General features: G+C 41.9%; 1 protein-coding gene across 2 annotated transcripts in view; it reads right to left on the minus strand.

Annotated features, from left to right (window-relative positions):
• creb1b (cAMP responsive element binding protein 1b) overlaps positions 1-22,912 on the minus strand; it is an 82,138-nt gene that overhangs the window by 53,852 nt on the left and 5,374 nt on the right. The window contains exon 2 of one of the 2 annotated variants that reach the window (XM_078551549.1): positions 18,662-18,759. The exons of the other annotated variant lie outside the window; for it this stretch is intronic. The gene's annotated coding sequence lies outside the window, so the exon portion shown is untranslated. The remainder of the gene's footprint in view (positions 1-18,661; positions 18,760-22,912) is intronic. 2 annotated transcript variants of the gene reach the window in all.

Consider the following 22,912-nt stretch of genomic DNA (forward strand, 5'->3'; position numbering starts at 1 on the left):
TCTTCTAAACTCCAGTGGATACAAGCCTAGTCTGTTCAACCTTTCCTCATAAGACAACCCACCCATTCCAGGTATTGGTCTGGTAAACCTTCTCTGATCTGCTTCCCACGCATTTACATCCTTCCTTAAATAAAGGGACCAATACCGTCCCAAGTTAATCCCGTAGTTTGCCACCACTAGGATAGAGGTTGAATAAGTCTAAAATATCTCTCAGGAGGTGTCATCTGTTGAATACCAGATCAATAGCTTATGCCATCAATGCTCACTCTTTGCAAAATGTCAGAGAGGTGACATTCAGTATAATTTTTTTATGAGGCCTCTGTTTAAGGTGATGAAATGGTTAAGTCAGCATCCCCCAAGTGTACAGGGGGGAAAAATAATCACCAATTCATACTCAAAAGATCAACTAAAATTCCTTTGTCACTAACTACAAATTAAATTTCAGAATTTTTCCACTGGAAATACAGAGTTGGTGATGTTCCCATTAGAGAACTATACTGGGTTACTGTTTTTTTCTAGACAAGGCAACGTACCAGTTTTGCCCTTTTTATGTAACTCTTGCAACCGACTTATTTTCACCATGCTGATGTACAACACATGCATAGGACAAATCTTTCGAACTTTCAGTTGGTTATTTAGAAAGCTATCTAATGTTTTCAACTACAGTTAACCTGTAGTGCAAAAAATCAATGTCATAATTTAAGGGATGCAAATACAGTGCCGAGCACTTATCATGATGGCCAATATAGCGGGATAGCAATATTACAGTAAACAATATGGTAAATCAGCACTGAATTAAATAAAGATTGCATGCAACACAGCTAGCTTTAAACTGCAGTCTATGCTTTAGTGCAAACTAATGCCACGCCACTTAGAGGGGAATAGAAAGGTTTTTAAGAACACAAAAGGTAACTGAATGTCAATTTATTTCAGATTTCCAGCATCCGCAGTATTTTATTTTAGTATTATTTACATGACTGTTCTTGTATTTAGTGCAAGGTGCAAATTAATGAGTAAGCAACTTAAGATGCTATAGCTGGCAATTTTGAAATTCACATTAATGCAAGCAGTAAATGGTTATCGCTTTTAAGCCAATATAATTGACTGCTCACTTTAAACATGGACACTTTAACTGGGGTACCAAACTCCAGCGCTTATTTTAAAAAAAAAGTTTTTAAAAAAAAATTTGTTCATGGGATGAGAGTGTCACTGGCTAGGCCAGCATTTATTGCCCATCTCTAAATGCCCTTGGTCAGAGGGCACTTAAGAGTGAGTCTGGAGTCGCACGTAGACTAGACCAGGTGAGGACGGCAGATTTCCTTCCCTAAAGGACATTAGTGAACCAGATGGGTTTTTACGACAATCGCCAATGGTTTTGTGGTCAGACATTTAATTCCAGATTTTTACTGAATTCAAATTTTCACCATCTGGCGTGGTGGGATTTGAACCCGACTCCCCTGCGTATTACCCAGAGTCTCTGGCGTACTCATCGAGTGATAATGCCACTATGCCGCCACCACCTCCCCTTATTGCCCATCCCTAATTTCCCTCAAGGTGGTGGTGCTGAGGCCCCTCCTTGAATACAGCCAAGCTAGGCCATTTCCGATTTCGGTTAAGAGTAAACCATACTGGTGAGAGACTGGAGTCATGTATAGACCAGACTATGGAAGGATTACAGATTTCCTTCCCAAAAAGACATTTGTGAACTAGCTGGGTTTTTATGACAATCTCCATTACTGATATTAGCTTTTTAATTCCAGATTTATTAATGAATTGAATTTTAAATTCCTCCAGCTGCCAGTGGGATTTGAACTCATGTCTCCAGGTCATTAGTCCAGGCCTCTACCAGCCCAGAAACATAACCAGCATGCAACTGTACAAAGGCAGTTTATACTTTATTGAACTTATTTATTTGATGGTATCTTCAGAATCTACAATCTTCATTGCCTCCAAGTAACACACCATCTCAACTTGGACATTTATTGCTGTTCCTTCATTGTCACTGGGTCAAAATCCTGGAACCCTCTACCTTACAGCACTGTGGAGCACCTTCACCACACAGACTACAGTGGTTAAAGGAAAGCTTCACCTGTCACCAAGGAAAACTAGGATGGGCAAAAAATGGCAGCCTTGTCAATGAGGCCCACACGTCAAGAATGAATAAAACAAAACTTTTCGGAAAGGCGACCAACAATGTGCATACCCATCTCTGAATCATCAGTCTGCTTATCTGACGTCTAGTACTAAATGACAAAGAATTTACTCCAATTAAATAAGGGAAGACAGAAGCCATTGTCTTCGGTGCACACTACAAACTCAGTTCCCTAGCTACTGATTCCATCACTCTCCCTGGCAACTCTCGAAGTTGAACCAGTGTTTTCTAACTTGGTGTCATATCTGACCTCAAGATGAGCTTCTGACTACACATCTGTGCCATCATCATGAACGTCTGTTTCCACCTGCGCAACTTCACCAAACTCCAAACCAGGCTTGTTTGTCTACCGCTGAAACCCTCAGCTGTGCCCTTGTTACTTTCAGACTCGACTATTCCAATGCACACTTAGCCGGTCGCCCACATTCTACCCTACATAAAACTTGAGGCCATCCAAAACTTTGCTGCCCGAGTCTTTACTCACACCATATCCTGTTCACCCATTGCTCTTGTGCTTGCTGACCCACACTGGTAAGCAATGTCCTGATTTAAAAATTCTCATCCTTGGTTTCAAATTGCATTATGGCCTTGCCCCTCCTCATCTCTGTAATCTTCTCCAGCCCCACAACCCTCAGAGATATCTGTGCTCATCTAATTCTGGCCTCTTAAGCATCCCTGATTTTAACTGCTCCACCGTTGGTGGCCCTGCCTTTAGCTGCCGTGGCCTCAAGCTCTGGAATTCCCTCCCTAAGTTTCTCCACTTCTCTTTTCTCCTTTAAGCTGCTCCTTAAAACCTACCCCTTTGAGCAACATTTTGGCCATCTGCCCTAATATCACTATGTGGTTCAATATGTGTGTCAAATTTTGCTTTATAATGCTCATGTGAAGTGCCTTGGAAAGTTTTATTATGCTATGTTGTTGTTCTGGCTTGATCTCCTTTTTTCTCTGGAAGGAGCTGCCTCACGCCAGTGAACCGTACTATAAATGCCAGTAATATGCCAACACCTCACCCCACGAGAGCTGGTTATCTATTTAACCAATGTGTGTGTGGATACCTGATCAGAACAGAATTAGCTGTTCTGATCAGGTATCCACACACGTATTCATTCTAACAGGAATCCTGTTCCCAAATTGTTATGGTGGTTGAATAGCTGCTGCTCCATGTAGAAGACTGGAGGCAAGAGGCAGGCACAGGCCTACAAGCAGTGCTGATCAGGTAACCTATTTGGGTGATGCTGGCTGAGGGATAAATATTAGCCAGGACACCAAAGAACTCTTCTGCTCTTTGAAACGGTGCCACTAATTCTTTTTTCACATTAATCTGAGGGGAAGATGAGGCCTATGTTTAACATTTCATACAAAAGACAGCACCTCTGACAGTGCATTACTCCCTCAGTACTGCATTGGGAATGGCAGTCTAGATGTTGTGCAATTAATTTGAGCCCACAATCTTTTTACACAGAACTGAGAATGTTGCCAACTAAGCTACGGTTGACATCTTTACGTAGGGAAAGCATTTCAGGAATTTTTAAGTGCCCAGACTTGGGGATGAGATAGACATCCGACAGAGCAACAGTTGGAGTCCAACCAACAGTGAATGTCATTATAGCGATCGTAAACGTAAATTTATCTTTACAATTCAACACACTATGGAAAGGATGCAACAAGGAGACAAAATTGCTTTAAATACTCTAGGAATTTTGTCCAGCTCTTCTACACAAATGTCAGCAGCATCACAAATAAATTTAGAGCATTGAACCTATGTGCTGCTACTGATACCTCATAAAACCATTGGCTCCGGCTGAAATTAACCTGCATGGTGCACACACAAGAAAACAGCTTAGGAGAGATGGCTATTTTTGTTTAGAAAAGGAATAATTGGTTGAGAGGGGTTGGGGTTTGAGGAGTATCAGTAAGTATAATGAGTTGATGCTTAGCCTCCAAATAGAGTTCAGTGGAAAAATTAGGGTGTTAAAGATCACCAAACCAAGGGTTAAAGATATATAGCTACACAACCAAATCAAGAAAATAGCTAATGATGTGAAATTTCATTTATCCACTTTTATTTTGGTAAGTAACAGGGACAAGAGATGGGGGACCCTTTGAAGCATTTCTTGATTGGACTGCTTCTGAACTCAAGTTGCAACAGGTAATAGTGAAAACAAAATTTAGGGTTTTGTAAAATGAGTCAGAGCTGACAGGTGACCCGCAAGTGGAAACTGAGACCACTCTATAAATAAAGATTCAAAACATGACGTGGTACAAAGTTTAGGCAGAATATTAAAGGGTAGTGTTGCATGTTAAAAAGGTTCAATGTGCAGAAATGAAAAGACAGTCCTGCATTCACATAGCACCTTTCACAATCTCAGGAAATCCCAACTGCTTTTTGAAGTGTATTTTTTTTTTATATTTGCTCATGGGATGTGGGCATCACTGGCTAGGCCTGCATTAGTTGCCCATCCTGCCCTTGAGAAGATCGTGGTGGTGAGCCGTCTTCTTGAAACACTGCAGTCCACGTGGCATAGCTGTTAGGAAGGGAGCTCCAGGAATTTGAACCACAACAGTGAAGGAATGGTGATACAGTTCCAAGTTAGGATGGTATGTGGCTTGGAGGGGGAAGGTGGTGGTGTTCCCATGCATCTGCCACCCTTGTCCTTCTAGGTGGTAGAGGTCACGGGTATGGAAGGTACTGTCGAAAGAATCTTGGTGAGTTGCTGTAAAGCGTCTTGTAGATGGTGCACACTGCTGCCGCTGTGTGTCAGTGGTGGGGGGAGTGAATGTTTAATGTGGTGACTAGGGGTGCCAATCAAGCGGGCTGCTTTGTCCTGGATGGTGTTGAGCTTCTCGAGTATTGTTGGAGCTGCGCTTATCCAGGCAAGCGGGGAGTAGTCCATTACACTCCTGACTTGTACCTTATAGATGGTGGACAGACTTTAGGGAGTCAGGAGGCGAGTTACTTGCTGCAGGATTCCCAACCTCTGACCCACTCTTTATAGCCACACTATTTATATGGCTGGTTCAGTTCCGTCTCTGATCAATGGTAACCCCCAGGATGTTGATAGTGGGGGATTCAACGATGGTAATGCCATCATTAAGGTCATGGGGAGATGGTTGGATTCTCTGTTGTTGGACATGGTCATTGCTTAGCACTTGTGTGGCATGAATGTTACTTGTCACTTATAAGCCCAAGCCCGAATGTTGTCCAGGGCATGGACTGCTTCAATATCTCAGGAGTCGCGAATGGTGCTGAACATTGCAGAGAGGACATCTTCACTTCTGACCTGATGGAGGGGTCACTGGTGAAGCAGCAGAGGATGGCTGGGCTTAGGAACTCCTGCAGTGATGTCTTGGGACTGAGATGATTGACCAATAACTACAACCATCTTCCTTTGTGCTAGCAACCAGTGGAAAGTTTTCCCCACAATTCCCATTGACTCCAGTTTTGCTAGGGCTCCTGGATGCTACACTCGGTCAAATGCTGCCTTGATGTCAAGGGCAGTCACTCTCACCTCACCAGTTCAGCTCTTTTGTCCACGTTTGGACCAAGACTGTAATGAGGTCAAAAGCTGAGTGGCTCTGGAAGACCCCAAACTGAGCTTCAGATAGCAGGTTATTGTTAAGCAAGTACCGCTTGTTAGCGCTGTTGACGGCACCTTGCACCACTTTGCTGATGATTGAGAGTAGACGGATGGGGTGGTAATTGGCTGGGTTGGATTTGTCCTGCTTTGGTTACAGGACATACCTGGGCAATTTTCCATATTGTAGCGTTGCAGTTGTATAGCTTGGCCAGGGACGCGGCTAGTTCTGGAGCACAAATCTTCAATAGTATTGTCCAAGTATTATCAGGGCCCATTACCTTTGCAGCATCCAGTGCCTTCAGCTGTTTCTTTATATCACATGGAGGGAATCAAAGTGGCTGGCATCTGATGGATCATCCACTTCGCACTTCTGGCTGAAGATAGTTGCAAATGCTTTAGACTTGTCTTTTGTACCGATGTGCTGGGCACCCCTATCATTGAGGATGCGGGTATTTGTGGAGCCTCCTCCTCTATTTGTTTAATCATCCATCAACATTCATGGTTGGATGTGGCAGTACCGCAGAGCTTAGATCTGATCCACTGGTTGTGGATACACTTAGCTCTGTCTATCACATGCTGTTTGGCATGCAAGTAGTCCTGTGTTGTAGCTTCACTAGGTTGACACCTCATTCTTAAGTATGCCTCCTGCTGATCCTCGCATGCCCACATACACTCTTCATTGAACCAGGCTATCCCATAGCTTGATAGTAATAGCTGAGTTGGGGATATGCTGGGCCATGAGATTACAAACTGCGGTTGTACACATTTCTGCTGCTGCTGATGGCTCACAGCACTGCATGAATGTCCAGTTTTGGGCTGTTAGACCTGTTCGAAATCTATCCCATTTAGCACGGTGTTCGTGCCACACAACATGATGGAGGGTATCCTCAATGTGTAGACGGGACTTCATCTCCACAAGAACTGCACAGTGGTAACTCCTACCGATACTGGCATGGCCACATGCATCTGCGACAGTTAGATTGGTGCAGATGAAGTCAAGTAGATTTTTCCCTCTTGTTGGTTCCCTCACCACCTGCTGCAAGCCCAGTCTAGCAGCTATGCCCGCTAGAACTCGGCCAGCTCGATCAGTAGCGGTGTTACTGAGCCGTTGGTGGGACAGAACATACCCAGGGATGGTGATGTTGGTGCCTGGGACACTGTCTGTAAGGTATGATTCACTGACAATTACTAGGTCAGGCTGCTGCTTGACTAGCTGTGGCACAGCTCTCCCAATTTAGGTACAAGTCCACAAATTTTAGTAAGGAGGACTTTGCAGGATTGAAAGGCTGAGTGTGCCATTGTAGCTTCCAGTGCCTAGGTCGATACCGGGTGGTCCGTCCAGTTTCATTCCTTCGTTTAGACTTCATAGTGGTTTGATACAACTGAGTGATTTGTTAGGCCATTTCAGGCAGCACTAAGAGTCGACCACATTGCTGCGGGTCTGGAGTCACGTAGGCTAGACCATGGAAGGATGGAAAATTTCCTTTCCTAAAGGACATTGGTGAAGCTGATGGGTTTTTACAACAGTTGACAATGGATTCGTGGTCACTATTATCAAGGCTAGCTTTTACTTTCAGATTTATTGAATTTAAATTCCACCAGCTGCTGTGGTGTGGCATAGTGGTAATGTAAGAAATATGGCAGCCAATTTGTAAACAGAATGAAATATTTTTCATTGAAAGTATTGCCTCGCAGCTGAATTCAACTCCAGGGCATGAAACTGTGTCAGTCATGCTCAGAGGGCGCATATACATGCCACACTTCATTAACACAAAGATGTCCCAGATCACATTGTTACAGGATGAATGCCACTACCAATTTCCCAAAAAGGGGAAAAATAAAAAGGAGTTGGGAGACATCAACAAAATAAAATTTTTTAAAAATCTAATTTTAATGTGGGCAGTAGAGGTTCAATAAATGCTCTTCAGAAACTGAGATTAAAACGCATTCCCTTCTGTAAATGCAGCTGGTTGTACATTGTGGCTTCTTTATGATTTAACTTTTATTGCTCATTTGATAGCTTCTTTGAATTTTAAGCGGTTTGGAAAAGGCTTTTTCTTTATCAACCACCTTGGTCCACTGTCAAATTTTTGGTGAGCTGATAGGTGTTCCAATGAGCCACATAAGGGTATCTTAGGATAAGTGACCAAAAGCTGGGCCAAAGTAGGTTTTAAGGAGACGAGATGTTTACATAGAGTTTACAGCACAGAAATAGGCCATTTGGCCCAATGGTGTTAATGCACCACAAGTTTGTCTTCTCCAACTCTATTTCTTCCATTTCACCTAACCAACATTTCCTCCATGGCCCCAGAGTCTACACCAATTCAAATTTCCTATCTAACAAAATTAGTAATATTCTTTCGAGTTATCAACAGTCACAGATTGCAACTCTTTTGAGTACAATCACAGTTCTTGGTTTCCGGGAGTGGGACATGAACCCACAACCTTCTGATTCAAAGGCGAGGGTGCTATGGACTGAGCCACAGCTAGTAATACCTGCTTGTTCCAGACAGACTACTTCAGTGATACCACTGAAAAACAGGATCGACCTGCAAGCTGATAGGAAAGCATTGATTTTATTGGGGTTCATAATTTAGGCTCTCAAAACAGCCCAATCTGGAGCTGCCCAACAAAGAAAGCATTAAAAGTAGTGTTCAGTGCAACCAGTGGGTAATATGTTTTTTCGGGTTCAAATGGTTGTGGATTAATTGCCAAGCCATGCCAAAGTTTCACTTTTAATCAAAATGAATCGAATTTCTATAAGGGCAGACAACTCTTCTCCAACAATGGATGAATGAGACCCAGGATGGTCTACTTCAGGTTAAGTGGCAACTAAAGGGTCATCAATTACATTGAAAGAGAATTAAACAAACATTGAAGGAGCCCACTGGATCAAACCTTTCACCTCATGCATTCTAAAAGGAGTGCTTTAACTTGATTCCTCTTAATTAACTTAATTCCTCTTCCATCAAGTTTCAAAATTCCTTTAAAGTAGTCCAAGCTTCCTAATCTAATATAGACTCATAGGATACGAAGAGGCAAACAAGCTACAAATTGGCATCTACCCGGTTACGTGGAAAATAGCCCAGGTATGTCCTATACACAAAAAGCAGGACAAATCCAACCCGGCCAATTACCGCCCCCTCAGTCTACTCTCCATCATCAGTAAAGTAATGGAAGGGGTCATCAACAGTGCTATCTAGCAGCACTTGCTTAGTAATAACCTGCTCACTGATGCCCAGTTTGCATTCCACCAGAGTCACTCAGCTCCTGACCTCAATGCAGCCTTGGTTCAAACATGGACAAAAGAGCTGAACTCCCGATGTGAGGTGAGAGTGACTGCCCTTGACATCAAGGCAGCATTTGACCGAGTGTGGTATCAAGGAGCCCTAGCAAAACTGGAGTCAATGGGAATCAGGGGGAAAACTCTCCACTGGTTGGAGTCATATCTAGCCCAAAGGAAGATTGGTTGTGGTTGTTGGAGGTCAGTCATCTCGCCTCCAGGACATCACTGCAGGAGTTCCTCAGGGTAGTGTCCTAGGCACAACCATCTTCAGCTGCATCATCAATGACCTTCCTTCCATCATAAGATCAGAAGTGGAGATGTCCGCTGATGATTATGAAATGTTCAGCACCAATCATGACTCCTCAGATACTAAAGCAGGCTTTGTCCAACTGCAGCAAGACCTGGATAATATCCAGGCTTGGGCTGACAAGTGGCAAGTAACATTCACACCACACAAGTGTCAGGCAATGACCATCTCCAACAAGAGAGAATCCAGCCATCGCCCCTTGATGTTCAAAGGCACGACCATCACTGAATCCCCCACTATCAACATCCTGGGGGTTACCATTGACCAGAAACTGAACTGGACTAGCTATATAAATACTGTGACTACAAGAGCAGGTCAGAGGCTAGGAATCCTGTGATGATTAACTCACCTCCTGACTCCCCAAAGCCTATCTACCATCTACAAGGCACAAGTCAGGAATGTGATGGAATACTCTCCACTTGCCTGGATGAGTGCAGCTCCTACAACACTGAAGAAGCTGGACACTGTCCAGGACAAAGCAGTCTGCTTGATTGGCACCACATCCACAAGCATTTGCTCCCTCCACCACCAACGCACAGTAGCAGCAGCAGCAGCAGCAGCTTGTACCATCTACAAGATGCACTGCAGGAATTCACCAAGGCTCCTTCAACAGCACCTTCTAAACCCACGACCACTACCACCTAGAAGGATAAGGGCAGCAGATAAATGGGAACACCATCACCTGGAAGTTCCCCTCCAAGTCACTCATCATCCTGATTTGGAAATATATCGCCATTCCTTCACTGTCGCTGGGTCAAAACCCTGGAACTCCCTTCCTAACAGCACCGATGGTGTACCTACACCACATGGACTGCAGCGGTTCAAGAAGGCAGCTCACCTTCTCAAGGGCGACTAGGGATGGGCAATAAATGCTGGCCTGGCCAGCGAAGCCCACATCCCGTGAATTAATAAAAAAAAACAAATTAGCTGAAGGTGCAGGCCACTCATCCCCTCGAGCCTGTTCCGCCACTCAATAAGATCATGGCTAATCTAATTTTAACCTCAACTTTACATTCCTACCTGACCCCATAACCTTTTACCCCCTTGCTTATCAAGAATCTATCTACGTCTGCCTTAAAGATATTCAAATGCCCTGCCTCAACCACCTTTTGAGGAAGAGAATTCCAAAGTCGCACAAACATCAATTTTCTTTTCCTCCTCTGTCTTAAATGAGCGACCCTTTATTTTTAAACAGTGGCCCCTAGTCCTAGATTCTCCCACAACAGGAAACATCGTTTCCATATCCACCCTGTCAAGTCCCCTCAGGATCTTATATGTTTCAATCAAGTCACCTCTTACTCTTCTAAACTCCAGTGGATACAAGCCTAGCCTTTCCTCATGAGACAACCTGCCCATTCCAGGTATTACTCCAGTAAACCTTCTCTGAATTACTTCCAATGTATTTACATCTTTCCTTAAATAAGGAGACCAATACTGTACACAGTGCTCCAGATGTGGTCTCACTAGTGCTCTGTATAACTGAAGTATAACCTCCCTGCGCTTATTCAATTCCCCTTGCAATAAATGAGAACATTCCATTAGCTTTGCCAATTACTTGCTGCAGCTGCATGCTATCCTTCTGCAATTCATGCATCATGAGACCTAGATCCCTCTGCATCTCAGAGCTCTGCAATCTCTCACCATTTAGATATGTTTCTTTTTCATTCTTCCTGCCAAAATGGACCTCATTTTCCCACATTATACTCCATTTGCCAGATCTTTGACCATTCACCTAACCTATCTATATCCTTTTGTATCCTCGTATCCTCTTCACAACTTAGTTACCTACCTATCTTTGTGTCATCAGCAAATTTAGCAACCATACCATCAGGCTTCCATCCAAGTTATTTATATAAACTGTAAAGAGTTGAGGTCCCAACACTGATCCCTGTGGTACACCACTAGTCACATCCTGACCAGAAAATGAGCCATTTATGTCTACTGTTTCCTATTAGCTAGCCAATCTTCTACCATGCCAATATGTTACCCACTGCATCATGAGCTTTTATTTTCCATAACAACCTTTGATATGGCACCTTATCAAATGCCTTCTGAAAATCTAAATACAGTACATCCACTGGACCCCCTTTATCTGCAGCACCTGTTGCCTCTTCAAAGAACTCCAATAAATTGGTTAAACAGGATTTCCTTTTCACAAAACCATGCTGACAGCCTGATTGCCTTGAATTTCAAAAATGCCCTGTTATAATGCCTTTAGTAATAGCTTCTAACATTTTTCCTATGACAGATGTTAAGCTAACTGGCCTGTAGTTTCCTGCTGTCTCCTACCCTTTTTGAATAAAGGAGTTACGTTAGCTATTTTCCAATCTAAAGAATCCTTCCCTGAATCAAGGAAATTTTGGAAAATTAAAACCAACGCATCAACTAGCTCACTAGCCACTTCTTTTAAGACCAGAGGGTGAAATCCATCACGACCTGGGGACTTAGCACATTGTTGGAACTGTGGATTGACAAGTACCAATTCCCTGATGATTGTAATATTTTTGAATTCCTTCCTCCCTTCCAATTCCTAACTTACAGTAATTTCTGGGATGTTACTTGTGTCCTTTAGAGAAGACCAATGCAAAATACCTGTTCAATTCATCTGTTATCTCCTTATTTTCCATTATTAACTCCCCAGACTCACTTTCTATAGGACCAACTCTCATTTTGTTAACTCTTTTTAAATATCTATAGAAACTCCTACTATCTGTCTTTATATTTCTAGCTAGCTTTCTCTCATACTCTAATTTTTCCCCTCCTTATTAATCTTTTAGTCATTCTTTGCTGTTCCATATATTCTGTCCAATCTTCTGACCTGTCACTCATCTTTGCGCAATTATGTGCTTTTCCTTTAAACATTTTACCATCCCTTCACGAGGCACTATAAAACAAAATATGACATTGAGTTACATAAGGATATGTTTGGACAGGTGACGATAAGCTTGGTCAACGTGGTACCTTTTAAGGGATGGTTTAAAGGAAGAAAGTAAGGCAAAGAAGTAGAGGTTTAGAGAGGGAATTTCAGAACTTAGGGCTTAGTGGTGCAGCATTTGAAGTTGCGGATGTTCAAGAGGCCAGAGTTAAGGCGCAGATATCTGAGGTTTTTAGGCCTTGGAGGGAGAGGTTGGAAGGACAAGGCCAAGGAGGAATTTGGAACCAAGCATGAAAATTTTAAAAATCAAGGTACTGCTTAACCAGGAATTAATATAGGTGAGCAAGCACAATGATGGATGAACAGGATTTGGTGCGCATTAGGAGACAGGCAGAGTTTTGGATGACCTCAAGTTTAGAGAGGTAGAATGTGGAAGAGGGGCCAGGAGTGCATTAGAATAGTCAAACCTGGAAGTGACAAAGGCACGGATGAGGGTTACAGTAATAGAACAGCTGAGGCAGGGTGGAGTCAGGTGGTCTTAGTGACAGTGTAGATATGTGGTTGAATGCTCGCCTCAAAGTCAAATATGACAAGAGGTTGTGAACAGTCTGGATAAGTCTCAGAGTTAAGGAGAGGGTTGGAGTCAGTGGTTAGGGAATGAGTTTGTAATGGGGACCAGAGAAAATGACTTTAATCTTCTCAATATTTAACTGGAGGAAATTTCTGCTCATCCAGTACTGGATGCTGGATAAGTGGTCTGAATATTTAAGGACAGTGGAGGGTCAAGAGAGGCAGTGGTGATGTAAAGCTTGGTGTCATGAATACATGTGGAAATTGACATGTTTATGAACGATATCGCATAGGGGCAGATGAGAAATAAAAGGGAGCTAAGGCTAGATCGTTCAGGACACCAAAGCTAACAGTGCAGGAGGGGGAAAGAAAAGCCACCGCTGGTGATTATCTGGACACAATTAAACAGATAGTAATGGACCAGGCAAGTTCAGTTCCATCCAGCTGAATGACAGTGGAGATGCCTGGTGTGATCAGCTGTGTCAAAGGTTTCAGGCAGGCCAAGAAGGATGAGGAGGAATAGTTTGCCTTTGTCACAGTCACATACTTGTGACTTTGCTAGAAACTGTTTCGGTACAATGTCAGGGGGGGGGAGAAACCTGATTGGAGGGATTTAAACATGGAGTTCCGAGAAAGATGGGCACAAATTCAGGAGGTAATAACACATTCAAGGGTTTTGAAGAAAGGGAGGCGTTAGTTTTCTAAGGACAGAGGGGGTCAGGTTTTTTTTGAGAGGGGTGATGACAGCAGATTGAAGGAGAGAGAAACAAAACTGTTAACAATATCAGCTAACATGGGAAGCTAGATGGTCAGTAGCTTAGTGGGAATTGGGTTTAAGAGAGCATGAGGCGGGTCTCATGGGCAAGATGAGCTCGGAGAGGGCATGAGGGATGATAGGAGAGAAAGAATGAGACAAGTTCAGGCAAGGGCAGTTGGAGAGTGTTAAAGGAAGTTTGGCCTTGTGGGCTACAGGAAGAGAAGGAAGTGGCAGAGGTAGCTGACTGGATGATCAATATTTTAATGACAAAGAAATCCATGAGCTCCTTGCTGTTGGAATGTGGAAGAGATAGAGGAGGGGAGTTTGCAGTAAACAAACAGGGGTCTATCTTTGCATTCCAGGATCATCCTGGATTAATAAAGAGAACAAGACCCAAATGGGTTATGGGTTCCATAAGTTTTCCATTATATCCATTCAAGTGTACCTCTCTTAAGTCCAAGGAATGCAAAGAAGCAACAAAGTTCAGGGAGGGAATTCCAGGAGGGATACGCAAGAGGCCGGTATTGAAGGAACCCAGAGTTCTTACAGGGCTGTAGGCCCTGCATCAACTGCACTGACCTCATTAACCCTCTTTGTTATTTCAAATAATTGTTGTTAGACAAGCCTGATTTTGTCTTTCATAAATGCAAGCTAGCTTTCATTTACTAACACATATTATTCCAATTGTCAATTAATTTTGTCTCAGACTATTGTCTCTAAAGTTCTCCCGCTATCAGTGTCAGGTTGGCTGCCTTGGGGTTGCTGGGTTTATTCCTCTTCCCCCCTTTTTTTTTTAAAAAGCAGGGCTCTAACATTTGCAATTCTCCAATTATCTGACATCATTCCCATGTTGAAGGAGGATGGAAAGATTGTGACCAGAGCCTCTGCAATTTAAACTCACTTTCCACAGTAACAGTTGCCCTACAGACCAGGTGACTTTTCTACTTTGAGCAGTACAAATCTTTTATGTACCTCCTCTATATCTAATCCAATTTCTCTACCACCTCTTTTCTTGTGACATTGGCAACAGTCTCTTCTTTAGGGCAGACAGTGTGCTCATTTAGAATTTCTGTCTTGTTTCCTGCCTACAACAGATTTCCTTTTTGGTCCCTAATTGGCTCCAACCTTCCTTTGACTAGCCTTTTACTATTCATATTTAATAAAAGACATTTGGGTTCCCTTTTATGTGACCCAATAAACCATTCTCATGCACTCTCTTTGTTCCTCATTTTTTTTTCAGCTCTCCTCGGTATTTTCTGTATGCTGGTTGGTTCTCTGCTGAATTATGAACCTGACATTCACCATAAGCCTTTTTCTGTTTCAATTTAATTTTTACTAAACGAGGCAGCTCTAGCTTTGGATGCCCTTCCTTTCATCGTGAGAACATGTCTGGTTTGTACCTGAACGATGTCCCAGGTAAAGGCCTTCCATAGCTCACATACTCTTTTACCTGCCAACCTTCAATTCCAATCCACCTGAGCTAGATCCTTTCTCAACTCACTTTATGATAGCAGAAGTATTGTGGTCACAGCTGATAGTTGGGAGGCAAGCAATTTAAGATAATTACAGATATAGGATATGAAATTGTGTTGGCCTTTCCATGCCCTCTTCCACAAACACAGTAGCATTTCAGTATCGATAAATTAAACATTGCTCCAAATTTACTTTGATTTATATATTAAAAACATAAAAGTATATTTTAAAAAGTGGTCCCTACAGGTATGGCACCAGAATCAAATTTCTAATTTTGAAAATATCAGAGCTTAATTCACACCCCTGCAGCCCCCCTACCCTGTTCAAACGTACAACAACTATAAATAGATTTTACATGCTGTTCAGTAATATGATCACGATTGCCAGTTGTGAAGGAACCATAACTTACAATGGATTTATTTTGTCAAGTTCTGTTGTGGAGATATTTAACACATCATGCCTGACCTTAACATATTCATTATTCAACACACAAATTACCAGACCCTCATTAGCTGCAATCAGCTGTCAGAAAAGAGAGTTTCAAAGATGGTCTCAAAATGAAAATACAACAATAAACCCATATCTGTAAATACAATTGAGAAATTTAGCAAGCTAGGGCAGGAGAATTATTCACATCATTGAACTTTACTAATTCTCTCAGTTCCTCAAGATTCTTGCTGATGTCAGTCAGTGGTGCTGAGATAGATTTTGCATCACTTTAACTTCAAGAGACATAAACTGAATGCATGGAAGACCATGTACAGATATATAAGGAAAGAGAATTAAATAGTTTTAAAGACATGGGCCTGTTAAGCAATCCAAGACAATGAAACCTATTTATCATACATTATGACAACTTTGGCATTGATGTCATAAAAATGCAACTATATATGAAATTAGAAAGTGGCAGTAAAACCAAGCTCTGTGAACATGGAAAAGTGATTCAATAAAGACAGTCAGCAAACAGGCCCCACACTCCAACTTAGCTCTATGTTCGATTGTTGCGATAAGTTTCAGATGCTGCAGAGGAAGCCTTTTTGTTCATCTAATTTCATTTACAAAGGAAGTTTCTTCTCACCATTTACAAAGGAGAGCTCCTTTGCTCTTTCAATTCATAAATGTACTATTTACTACGGAAGAGGCCAGGTTCATTCCCTGGACTGTGTTGAGTTGGTCCAGTGTGGACATGATGCAAGCACAAGATCCATAATAGAAACTTAGACAAAGTTGTCAGTTTTGTAGTATGACATGTGTCACCACATTCAGGGAGGGAGAGGAAATTAAAAAAAACTTCTTTATCTTGGTGTTTGTTTTAAAAAGAAAATCAAAATATTGCAGATGCTGAAAATGTGTAAGAAAAACAGAAAATGTTGTATGTGCTTCAAAATTGTACACTTGAACATCTTCCAGCTCTGATGAAAGGTCAGTAGCCTGAAACGATAACTCTGTTTCACACTCCACAAATACTGCTTGTCCTGCTGGATGTTTTTCATTTTATTAAAGAAGTTTTAGAGCCATTTGTATTTAGAATAATCATCACCAAAATAGATTAATGGGTCATTGTTCTCATTGCTGTTTGTGAGACCATGTTGTGCTGCCATGTGTGCTTACAGAGGAACCATGATCACACTTCAAAAACAATTAATTGTTTGCTTTGGTACATCCTTAGATGTGAAAGGCATGATATAAATGCAAGTCTTTTTTTTAAAGCTTAGAAATAAAAACAAAAAGTGCTGGAAATACTCAGCATGCCAGGCAGCATCTGTGGAGAGAAAAATAGTTAATATTTCAGGTCAAGATGACCTTTCATCATTAAGTTCTGGTGAATGGTTATCTCATGCTGAAACATTAACTCTACTTTCTCTCCACAGATGCAGCTTGATCTGCTGAGTATTTCCAGCATTTGTTGTTTTTATTTCAGATTTCCAGCACCCACAGTATTTTGTGTTTTTTTTAAAAAAAGCTTGTCCACTGTAATTTATCCTCTACCTTGAGAGAAGTATTTACACTTAGGAAGGTGAAGAATGACGGACAGGTTAACGGAAGTCTCTCCTTAGCCAATGTAAGACATAGATTTATTTCAGAAAACAGTATTCAACCAGCTGCATGGTAGAAGGGCCGTGGTAATTTTTTTCTTCTAGCAATTCCTATGTTAGTGTCAAGATATCCTGGGGCAGGCAACGTGTAAAAAAAACATCTACCTTAAACTTGCCTCAATGTGAAAAGATGCTCATAGAAGAGTATATCCTATTTTATCAATGCTTATATTCTGTTCCCACTTCACCATCCTTATCAACTGCCCATTTCCATTCAATTGCAAGTAGCTGTGGATCCTCACAAAAGGAATTTGGTTTTTACTGACCGTTCAAAAATAATTTCATGTAGATACATATAACCAGAGATTTTTATTCTTTTGTCAGTCTAGGGTGCATTGGAACCCAATTCAGGGATAAAACATTGTCATCACACAGCTCCAAGCATCCAGTTCAGGATGTATTGGGACCTGGTTTGCTCATTTATCCTAAGTTGCAGTTGATAAGTATAGTCTGTGGAAATTAGGAGACTTTTTGACTCTCTAATTAAGGGAGAGAAAATCTTTATAAAGACTGCTGAATTTACTTAACTCCTGAACAGATTTTAAGGTTGCATACAGTCACCTCCCTTCCTTGGGTACCACACCTTGATCTGGTGGGAAGGTTTACGTGAAAACAATGCTGGCAGGAGTATAAATCCTGGGAGGGCCACCCAAGCCAAACAGGTTGAATGGTCAGAGGCAGACTAAAAGTAGCCCACCTGCTCTGGGAAGAATGCAGAATATACAAACTTGCATTGATATAGAACTTTTCACAACTTCAAAATGTCCCAAAGTGCTTTGCAGTCAATAAAGTACTTTCTGAAGTGTAGTCCCTGATGTAGTGTAGGGAAACATGGCAGCCAATTTGGGAGTGGCAATGTCCCGTAAAAAGCAATGTGATAACAACTACATATCCTGTTTTCGTGTTGTTGGTTGAGGGATAGATAGTGGCCCAGACCACCAGGGAAACTTGTTTGCTTTTCTTCAAAATAATGCCATGGGATCTTTCACATCCACCTGAGGGTTTCAGACTAACGTCTCATGCAAAAGACGGCACCACCAAACGTGCGGCAAGCTCTCAGTACTGCACTGAGAGTATCAGGCTAGACTTTTGTGCTCAAATTGCAGGAACGGAACTTGAACCCATGAATGTAGGGGATTGACAGTCAGGCTAACAGCCTCCTCATATAAAAATGCCTTTTGCTGCAGAAACAACACAGAGACAAGACAAATCTGTTACAGAATTGCAAATATAAACATTGACTGTGGAAACATCGCAAGGTGATGTCTTGTCATCAAATTATCTTGCTCTAGGCAAACCGCAGTGGAAGAAATGGGTTGCCTTGTGTGCCACTAGCACAGTAGACTTTAACTAATAACTTCTGGTGAGAGCTAGTATATGAGGTAATGGGAATCAAGAACCTAAGAAAACAAAAATGAAAGTCACCGCTTCAGGTTGTCTAACCACTTCCACTGTCTCCCTCTTTCGCGTACTCTACTGGGATGTTATGAGGTTTGGGTAAAGTTTTTAAAGTTTATGTACCTCTTTAAAGTTACATCAAGCAAAACTGCGCAGTAACAACGCCTACCTGATACATCCTAAACCAGATGCATTCCTTGGAATTAAACCTCTTGGGGGTATTAGCAATTCAGGGAACATGCTCAAAAAAAGCATTCAATCACCTATCTGAAACATAGAAAATAGGAGGATTAGGCCATTCAGCCCTTCAAGCCTGCTCTGCCATTCATCATGGCTGATCATCCAACTCAATAGTCTGCTCCCGCTTTCTCCCCATATCCTTTGATCCTTTTCGCCCCAAGAGCTATATCTAACTCCTTCTTGAAAACATACAATGTTTTGGCCTCAACTACTTTCTGTGGTAGCGAATTCCACAGGCTCACCACTCTCTGGATGAAGGAATTTCTCCTAATCTCAGTCCTAAATGGTCTACCCCGTATCCTCAGACTGTGACCCCTGGTTCTGGACTCCCCCACCATCGGGAACATCCTTCCTGCATCTATCCTGTCTAGTCCTGTTAGAATTTTATAGGTTTCTATGAGATCACTCCACATTCTTCTGAACTCCAGCGAATATAATCCTAACCAACTCAATCTCTCCTCATATGTCAGTCCCGCCATCCCAGGAATCAGTCTGGTAAACCTTCACTGCACTCCCTCTACAGCAAGAGCATCCTTCCTCAGATAAGCAGACCAAAACTGCACACAATATTCCAGGTGTGGTCTCACCAAGGCCCTGTACAATTGCAGCAAGACATCCCTGCTCCTATACTCGAATCCTCTTGCTATGAAGGCCAACATACCATTCCTTACCGCCTGCTGCACCTGCATGCTTACCTTCAACGACTGGTGTATAAGGACACCCAGGTCTCGTTGCACATTCCCCTCTCAATTTATAGCCAGATAATAATCTGCCTTCCTGTTTTTACTACCAAAGTGGATAACCTCACATTTATCCACATTATATTGCATCTGCCATGCATTTGCCCACTCACTCAGCTTGTCCAAATCACCCTGAAGCATCTTTGCATCCTCCTCACAGCTTTGTGTCATCTGCAAATTTGGAAATATTATATTTAGCTCCTTCATCTAAATCATTAATATATATTGTGAACAGCTGGGGTCCCAGCACCGATCCCTGCGGTACCCCACTAGTCACTGCCTGCCATTTGTAAAAAGACCCGTTTATTCCTACTCTTTGTTTCCTGTCTGCCAACCAGTTTTCTATCCATCTCAATACACTACCCCCAGTCCCACTTGTTTTAATTTTACACGCTAATCTCTTATGTGGGACTTTATCGAAAGCCTTCTGAAAGTCCAAATAAACCACATCCACTGCGTCTCCCTCATCAACTCTACTAGTTACATCCTCAAAAGATTCCAGAAGATTTGTCATGATTTCCCTTTCGTAAATCCATGCTGACTCTATCCGATTCTACCACTGTTTTCCAAGTGCTCAGCTATTAAATCTTTTATAATGGACTCAAGAATTTTCCCCACTACCGACATCAGGCTGACTAATTCCCTGTTTTCTCTCTGCCTCCCTTTTTAAATAGTGGGGTTACATTAGCTACCCTCCAATCTGTAGGAACTGTTCCAGAGTCTTTAGAATCTAGGAAGATGACCACCAATGTAACCACTATTTCTAGGGCCACTTCCTTAAGTGCTCTGGGATGTAGATTATCAGGCCCTGGAGATTTATCAGCCTTCAATCCCATCAAATTCTCCAACACCATTTTCCTACTAATACTGATTTCTTTCAATTCCTTCCTCTCACTAAACCCTGTGTTCCCCAACATTTCTGATATGTTATTTGTGTCCTCCTTTGTGAAGACAGAACCAAAGTATGTATTTAGCTGGTCAGCCATTTCTTTGTTCCCCATTATAAATTCCCGTTTCAGACTGTAAGGGACCTACATTTGTCTTCACCAATCTTTTTCTCTTCACATACCTACTGAAGCTTTTACATTCAGTTTTTATGTTCCCCGCAAGCTTACTCTCGTTCTCTATTTTCCCCTTCTTAATCAATCCCTTGGTCCTCCTTTGCTGAATTCTAAAGTGTTGTTTTTCCCAGCCAATTTGTATGCCTCTTCCTTGGATCTAATACTATCTCTAATTTCCCTTGTAAGCCAAGGTTTGCGTCAGACAGGAATAAACAATTGTTGCAGTTCACCCATGCGCTCTTTGAACGTTTGCCATTGCCTATCCACCGTCATCCCTTTAAGTAACGTTTTCCAATCCATCATAGCCAGCTCATGTCTCGTACCATCGTAGTTTCCTTTATTAAGCTTCAGGGCCCTAGTCTCAGAATCAACTACATTACTCTCCATCTTGAAGAAGAATTCTATCATATTATGGTCGCTCATCCCCAAGGGGCCTCACACAACTAGATTGCCGATTATTCCTTTCTCACTACACAATACCCAGTCTGTTCTCTAGTTGGTTCCTCAACGTATTGGTCCAGAAAACCATCCCGTATACACTCCAGGAATTCCTCCTCTACGGTATTGTTACTAATTTGATTTGCCCAATCTATATGCAGATTAAAGTCACCCATAATTACAGATGTTCCTTTATTGCATGCGTCTCTAATTTTCTGCTTAATACCATTCCCAACATCACCACTACAGTTTGGGGGTCTATATACAACCTCCACTAACGTTTTATGTCCCTTAGCGTTTCTCAGCTCTACCCACAGATTCCACATCGTCGGAACTAATATCTTTCCTCACTATTGCGTTAATTTCCTCTTTAAGCAGCAATGCAACTCCACCACCTTTTCCTTTTTGTCTGTCCTTCCTAAATACTGAATACCCCTAGATGTTCAGTTCCCACCCCTGGTTACCCTGCAGCCATGTCTCCGTAATCCCAACTATATCATACCTGTTTACATCTATTTGCACAGTTAATTCATCCACTTTATTGCGAATGCTCCTTGCGTTAAGGCACAAAGCCTTAAGGCTCGTCTTTTTAACATTACTGCATTTAGTGTTACTGTTAACCCCCGATCCCAAACAAATGCTATCTCACTCCTACTGTGAAGGTACTAACAAGAACCACACTTACTGCTTTATGTGGAAGCCTGCTTCACATATTCACAACTCTGTGGAGGTTAAGGAGATAAATACCAGGCCTTCTATACTGGTAAGAGATGTTGTAGTCTTACACACACACCCTCTAATTCTGCATTCAGTCCAAGTTAAATGACCTATTTGCATCTACATTATGTAATCATGAGCGTTTTAAAAATGTGCATCATGCCTCAATCTTGTTCTAGTGAACACAGGCTCAGTTCTGAGACTCTTTCCATAGCTTAGATCTCAAATCCTAGAATCATTGTTGCTTTTCACCGAACTTCAATTACTCTTTTGAAGACAACTGCACCTAGAATTTCAAGGTAGCTTTATCAAAGATGTATAAAGGTTAGAATAACTTGTTTCAGCTTGCAATCAAATGTCCTTGAGCGGCACCTCAGTATATGGTGATAGCATTATGTTTATGTGAAGCTGTTATCAATGAATGATTAATAACTAACAAATCCTTTTCCTCATCCATCTTATTATATTTTTACCCCTGTGCACTTCATGTCTCAAGCATTTACAGCAAAAATCAAGCCGCCATTCTTTAGACTAGGGGCGGGGAACCTATGGCCAGTGGGCCAGATCCGGCCCATTGCTCAATTTCACCCGGCCTGCAGCAGGATTTCTAAAAATATAGACCTATGACAATAGCGCCTTCAAAATAGCATTTATCATCGTTATGAATTTGCCTTGGATAAAAGCATCAGCTAAATTACTATAATAACATTCAGCAATATAATGTCCAAATTCAGCCATCACATTAAAACAGCAGGTGAGTTGAAAGTTTCTGTATTCTCTCAAAAAAAAAGTTGATTTGTCGGTGTGTGACCCGCGACTGATTTGTGTGAATGAGAAAAGGTTCCCCATCCTTGCTTTAGACAATCCACCTATTAAAAAGCTTCGCCCTGCGCAGCCAACAATCCTGATAAAATTTTCTTTTAAGTTTTAATTATGCCCACAAACTGCATGAATAAGGGAAGAAACCAATGGGATTCCCAGGTTAATCCATTTCTAAGGAAGGGCTTTGTCTCTCATAAATGAGATCTTCCTCAGTTATTGGAATCAACAGGATACCAACACATAATGCGCACCTCTACATTAATGACAAAATACAAGACTAATCCTCACAATTTGTAGATTGTCCTGATACTATTCCCATTTCCAACTTCCTCCCAGTTATGCACATGACTAAAGTATTTGAATCCAATGGTCCCAGCTGTCACTTTGTAGCAACACACAATA

The sequence above is a fragment of the Cetorhinus maximus genome, chromosome 11, assembly GCF_964194155.1.
Source record: "Cetorhinus maximus chromosome 11, sCetMax3.hap1.1, whole genome shotgun sequence".
In the NCBI taxonomy this organism is placed as follows: domain Eukaryota; kingdom Metazoa; phylum Chordata; class Chondrichthyes; order Lamniformes; family Cetorhinidae; genus Cetorhinus; species Cetorhinus maximus.